Here is a 6,494-nt window from a genome sequence, read left to right as displayed (position 1 = left end):
AGAAGACCCATCCTAGACTTAATTGCTTTGTAGTACTCAGGCAAAGAGGCCTAATTAATTTGAATCTCAATATCTTCTGACCACAGTTTCTCAACCGCCGATCCGTGGACTGGTACCGGTCCACGACGGGTTGAGTGCCACTCCGTGCCTCCTCCCACCAGCAGCAGCCTTTTTCTCCCTGCTGGGCTTCCCCTCCCCATCATTTTTGCCCACCCGCCTCTTTTGCCAGGGCCCACTGCTGCTGCATGGCCAAAAGCATAGCTGGGGGAGGTGAGCTTTCTACCCCCCACCCATTGGCGGCGGTGGATGATACAAGAGCGATGCTGTGGCCTGCTGTCTGGCCCGGCATCGCTTCTCAACTGCAAAGTGCACTTGTGTAGTTAATAGACTTAACTGTGCAGGCGCGCCTTGCAGTTGGGAAGCGACGCCGGGCCAGACAGCAGGCCATGGAGTCGCTCTTGTATCAGCCACTGCTGCCGGGGAGGAGGGAGGTGGGGTAGAAGGCTTGCCCCCTCTCACAGTTATGTTGTCGGCCACACGGCAGCGGCGGGTTCTGGCAGAGGAGGCGGGCGGGCGGGTGGGGAGGGAGGGAGGGAGGGAACCCGGCAGGGAGAGAAAGCTGTGCTCTTGTATCAGCCGCTGCCACCAACAGGGGGGAGGGTGGGGGATAGAAGGCTCACCCCCCCCCCCACATATATGTCTTCGGCCACATGGCAGCGGCGGACTCAGGCAGAGGAGGCAGGCAGGCGGGTGGGTGGGTGGGGAGGGAGGGAGGGGTGGAGCCCATGTGGGGAAAGAAAGCCATGCCAGGGGGGCAGGGTTGAAGCAACTTTGAAAAGGTAATGGTGTGTATTGTCCACAAATATGTGGTGCAACAGAATAGTGCATACTGACCATGCAGCTATTGGGATGTTTATCAGCTCTCTCTTAAAATGCTTCAAGTAACTCTGTTCCTTCCCTTGGGGAATCCATGTTATTTACCTTGCTTTATTTTTAGGAATTTTGGTGGTATGAGTTACAGTGGAAGGGGATATGGTAATTGCCTGTGATGCTGTACTTTAACAACTTGCTTTGCCTCATGCTGTGTGGCTTTGGGTAGCTGGATCACCCTTAGATTCCTGTGTGGCTCCAGAGAAACCACTCCACAGTAGACTTCGGGCAACAGTAAACGGTGCTGTGGTGATGTTTATTGATTTCTCTAGCAACACCCCCTTAGCCTATGCATGGGAGCTAGGAGTGGCTGTACTATTGCAGCAGCAGGGAGGAAAGGTCTGCTCTGCAGCTGCTCTCATTAACACATTAAGGCTTGATAACTGAAAGCCAGTCACCCCTATAAGATGGACTTTGAGCAGTTTCTCCTGTGATCATGTACCTGAGGCTCAGCATAGGGTCTGGCAGGTCTGTCCATGATATTTGCCTTCAGCCTCTACAGGCACAAAGGAAAGAATGTGGGAATGGACTGAGGCAGAAGGGAGCAGGGGAAGCAGTGGGAAGAGAAAGCATTTTATTTTAAAAACACTGCATTTTATTATGTATTTTGTACAGATTTTATTGTATTTATTAGAATTTTTAATTCAATTTATTTTATTTTAATTTAAATTAATCTTGGCCTGACAGAACTTCAAAAGTTAAATTCTGATTAAATTCACTTTAATTAATTCCACTTTGATTTAATTAATTGATTTATATTAAGTGTTACTTTAATAATCAGCAGCCTAAAAATTTACCTTGTTCCCCATGAGCCAAGTCACGGTCAGTTTTGGCCCACCAGGTCATTTGAGTTATGCATGCCTGTAGTATAGTACTAATAGATAAACTTGAAACCCCTTTACTAAATGCTGGTCCAGGAAACTGCGCACAAAGGATGTAGTGGTCCTGGACTTCAAAAAGGTTTAGAAACACTGTTCTAGACGTTGTCGTACTACTCTTTTTGCATTTACCAGGCCCAATTCCAATAGCTGTCTGGGGGCTAAACCAACTAAGAGAAGTGTATCGCTCACTGTTAAGCACCAGGCCAGCTGAGGGTTGACCGAAAGAAACATGGGGATGAGTCTGACCGGGCGCAGGTGTACTTTTACTCAATAGTGAATGATTGCAAGCCAAGCTCGTGTCTCAATCTTTAGGAGGCCAGCCTCCATTCGTAAATCTACATTAGAGGTACATCTCGGTATACGAAACAAAGTTCTCAAGAAACCAGACTGATTTTTTCCTAACATAGCAAAATTGGGGTATGGCCCTAGTTGGATACCATACAGGAGCTGGGGGACTATTTTAGTGGAATACAATTTTAAGGCAGCAGGGATAAAGCCACCGCCTTGGGTTCTATAGAATCTGCAAATTGTTGCCGCGCTATGCCTTGCCGTCTTGGCTATCATTTTTATGTGCGCGAGTTTCCCACCATTTTGCTGAAAAACTACCCTTAAGTACTTCATTAGATTTACTTGCTCTAATTGTTGACCATTTAGAGACCGAGCAAATTTCCTTACTCTTTACAATAGAGGGCAAGGACATCAAAAGCTCTCTTAAACCCAAACCTAGTTTGAGAAAGAATAACCGCATCATCTGTGTACATCAAAATTGGAATCCTCTTATCCGCCAGTTTCGGGGTGTGGATATCAGAGTTGTGTAGACATTTAATTAGATCATTAACATAATAATTAAACAGAAAAGGGGCCAGGATAAAACCTTGGCACAATCCTTTCAAAATTGGAATTGGATTTGTAAGATTGCCATATGAATCAAAACGTATGCTTAAAGAAAAAATTTCATACAGTAAGAACCTTTGATCAATGGTTGAAGCTACCAATTTTGCCCATAAAAGGCCTCTGGAAATTGTATCGAATGCCATTTTAAAGTCAACAAAAGCAGCATACAGAGCTCTTTTACATTGCCTAACATGTTTATCCACAAGGTACTGCAGAATTAGGCAATGATCTATTGCTGATCTATTAGATCTAAAGCCAGCTTGCTCATCTTCAAGTCAATAAAAGCAATAAAAATAATAAAAGCAAAAATTATAAAAGGCATTAAGAACAATAAAATCAAAGAAAAAGGAGACGTGAGCAAATACGAAGTCTATCCAGAGTCACTGGGATTCAGATTGGAGCTAAAAGGGCTCACAGCCTGTCAACCTCCGACAGATGCCAATCACAGCCGCACAAAACCTGGCAACACTGTATGTAATGGCAGGCTTAGAATTAGAGAGTAGTAGAAGCCAACCAAGTAGCTGTGCTTGGAAGCAAGTAGGCAGGCAGGCAGGTGGCTGCCATGGTGGTTCCCAACCCCCCAAAAAGAGATTGGGGTGGGCTCTGCCCTCCCTTGGCTTGCAGTTCCTCCTCCCTGGGACGAGAGGCAGGGAGGGAGGTGCTGTGCAGGCAGGAGCTCAGCAGCAGGTTAGGCTGGGGGGGGCAGGATTGTACCACACACATGGATGTCGCCGCAGGCCGGCACTGGCACCATCTAGGCCCCGGGGGGGAACAGTTGGAGGTCCCCCCCGGGTCTTGGCACACTACCACTACAAGGGACATTTGGAGCCCCTGCCCCCTAGCGGAGGACTGGACCTCAGACTGGAGGTCTGGTCCAAAGAGTGTCACTGAATGTACCACTGTTTTCAGGTTGTTCTCCTCCAAAAATATACACAAGAATTTCAGGAGGCTACCATGCAACCAATGGTTCTGTGAATCACTTGTGTGGCTACCTCCCCAGCTTTTTAAAGTTGACTCTTTAAAACAAAGCAAAATCCAAGAGAGAAATATGCATAAGCAAACCTTTCTGCATTCTAAGCCATGCAGTAATAGCAATTTCAACTTTACATCAGACTGGTCAGTACAGTTAATATCATTAGAGTAATTAAGGCTGGCAGCTTGTAAGGTCAAATAAAGGTAGCTCTGTAACAACAATATGCCAGCAGAAAATTACTGACATTTCCAAGTAAATTATATTCTCCAAATTGTTGTCTTAATGCTAAATAAATACTGTTATGCTAATGAGAGGCCTGATTACAGCCTGAAAATTAGCGCAATTGCTTGTTCTACAGTCTGCTAGGGTTAACATTTTTTAACATAATTAATAGCTTTTGCTCAGTGTATCTGGTTATAACATCGTGTATCTCATTTACATTCCTTTGTAATATGCTGACAGTGCTAAATGTCTCAGGGAAAGAAAGAAAGAAGGGAGTGTGGCGGGGGAAGAGATTTCACAAACTGGAACAAAATGGTTTCCCGTTTTCAGGCTTATAATAGAAATGGCTGCTATGTTATTTTTACCCTATATTAATAACGACCAGGAAAGGAGTCGGGGGCGGGGGAGAGATAGGGAGCTCTGTGCTGTTTTTCTTTTCAGTGTTGTGTTCCAAGTCTTTCCTGGAGTCAATGTGAAATGTAATTGCTCTTTTGACCTCTATCTTCTCTCTCCCCAGGTCTGAGGAAGAGCTACACTGGTTGATTATTGCAGGAATGAAAGGCACTCTGACCTTGTCGACCGAATGCCTTGCTGCTTTCAATGTTGCCCATTATGCTGAAGGCAGGCAACTCCTGGAGAGAGACTGGAATCTGTAGGAGAGCTGCTATCTGGGCAACCTGCCAGCAAAGGCTTCATCATCTGCAAGTCAGTCATGGCCAAGCAGCCTGGGCAGCTAAGGAAATGGGGAGGGAAAATAGCTCAAGCCATAGTTAGCACAGCCACAGAGCTCAGAGAGCTTTCAGATGCTGATCACAGATTTCTGACCCATTAACATGTTTTTCTGTCATATACCTGAACTGCGGGATGGGAAGTAGGGAGAGACACACAGGAAGGAAAGAGATTTAAACAAAAACCTTCTTTTCATAATAATGGAAATATAACAATGAAGCCATTTCTTTCTCTAATGGCTATGGACCGTGTATTGAATGGCTGTAATTGTTCTAAAGTGGGAAATATTTGCCATTGGAAAAAATAAATTACAGATGATTTCTGTGGCTGTGGAAGGTGGGAAAATATTGTTTAGAAAACACACTTACTCTCTTTATTAAATTGTAAAAATCCTCTGAGTTCTCAGACATATTAAGGTTTCAGCTGAAATGATATAGTATTGCCTGCTTCGAACATAACTTTTCCTGTTCCAGTGCAGCCAAGATGAATACTCAGGCTAAGCTTCAGCTTTAACCTGAGAGCAAATCTGAGGACTGTGAAGAATTTCTTGGTGAATACCAGCAATGAAAAGTGCCTCCCAGCCCTCCAAATGAAGGATTAATGAAGGATTAAGACACTGATTTCATGTGGAGAGTTAGCCTCTTTCAAATTCCCATCAGCATGCCCTTGGTTTTCCATCTCGTTCAAATTGGACATGGACAAAGATCTATCACCATCAACAAAATGTAGACATATTAATGCATAAACACATACCAATATTTGTCACTTTCTTCGACAGTGCAGACACCAAGAGAACACATGGTCTAGTCTATTTTGCCACTCTAACAGACAAGAACTTTGTAATATTGCCCTCATTCCTTCAAAAGATATACTTGTATTTTTGGAGGTCAAATATGTCTTTCTGAAAACAGGTACATAAGGAATACCTAGCAAACAAGAACAATGAATAGCAGAAGAGCTACTAATGTAATTTCTGTTTAATGAGTTCCATTTGGATATTTTCATTAAATGTCATGAGTTTCCAACATGGGTGTGATTTGCAGGAGTGTGCTCTTGCTGGTGAGAAGCAGGTTTCAGTTGCTGAGTCATAAGCCCTCTTCTCATACTTCTGTCCACACATTTAATCAATGAGTGAATTAGAATTGTGGCTACTGGCATTGTCCCAACCTGCATATATCCAGCTCTTTGACTTCCATAGGGTCAGAGGCTCTGCTCTCTGCATGTTAGATAGAATGTGAGAGTGGGCCTTACACATGTACTTATGTATTCTAATCCCGCCCCCACACCCACTTATGCATACAGCAGTACATGTGGAAGGCCCATTCTAATCTTATGTCCCAATATGCAAAAGTTGAACTGAGAGGTGGCAAATACACAGAGGAAGCCTAAGTGTACAACAGGCTGGGGTGAGGAGCAAGTATCAATGCACCCCTAAATCCAGGTAGTTGCCTAATATATTTCGCATGATCTAATTGCATTAAATGTTTTTAAAAATAAAATAATTATGTAACTTTTAAAAAAAGTGGGTAGTGTTTGTCACTCATACCAGTCCCTGATCTTTGCCCAAGGCAATATTAATAGAGGGGATGGCTCCATCAAAGTGATTGTAGGCCAACTCCTTACATTTTTAGCCTTTTTTAAACCTCATGTCGCTAGCTCTTTTATTTGTGGAAATATGATGGAAAGTATGCAGATCCAGTTACTCTAAGAAGTAGACCTACTTCTGTAGTTCAGTGTACTGGCTAAGTGCAAAGGCTCTGGTATAACTGACAAACACTAGCCACTTTTTAAAAAAAGGTGACTATGGGGCACTTCAGTAAAGGAAAGGGCATGCATTAAGTATGGGCCTTATTGCTACAGTTGGA

At 43.9% G+C, this 6,494-nt stretch overlaps 1 long non-coding RNA gene across 1 annotated transcript; it reads left to right on the top strand.

Annotated features, from left to right (window-relative positions):
• Window positions 1-779: 779 nt before the first annotated feature.
• On the top strand, window positions 780-5,962 carry LOC128344077 (uncharacterized). The gene is made up of 3 exons (XR_008315659.1): window positions 780-839; window positions 4,418-4,605; window positions 5,103-5,962. It is a non-coding gene; the product is annotated as an uncharacterized LOC128344077 (long non-coding RNA).
• Window positions 5,963-6,494: the final 532 nt, after the last annotated feature.

Source organism: Hemicordylus capensis, chromosome 2, assembly GCF_027244095.1.
Source record: "Hemicordylus capensis ecotype Gifberg chromosome 2, rHemCap1.1.pri, whole genome shotgun sequence".
Taxonomy (NCBI): domain Eukaryota; kingdom Metazoa; phylum Chordata; class Lepidosauria; order Squamata; family Cordylidae; genus Hemicordylus; species Hemicordylus capensis.
The sequence above is the reverse complement of the archived record's forward strand: the minus strand, read 5'-3'. Positions and strand labels throughout refer to the sequence as shown.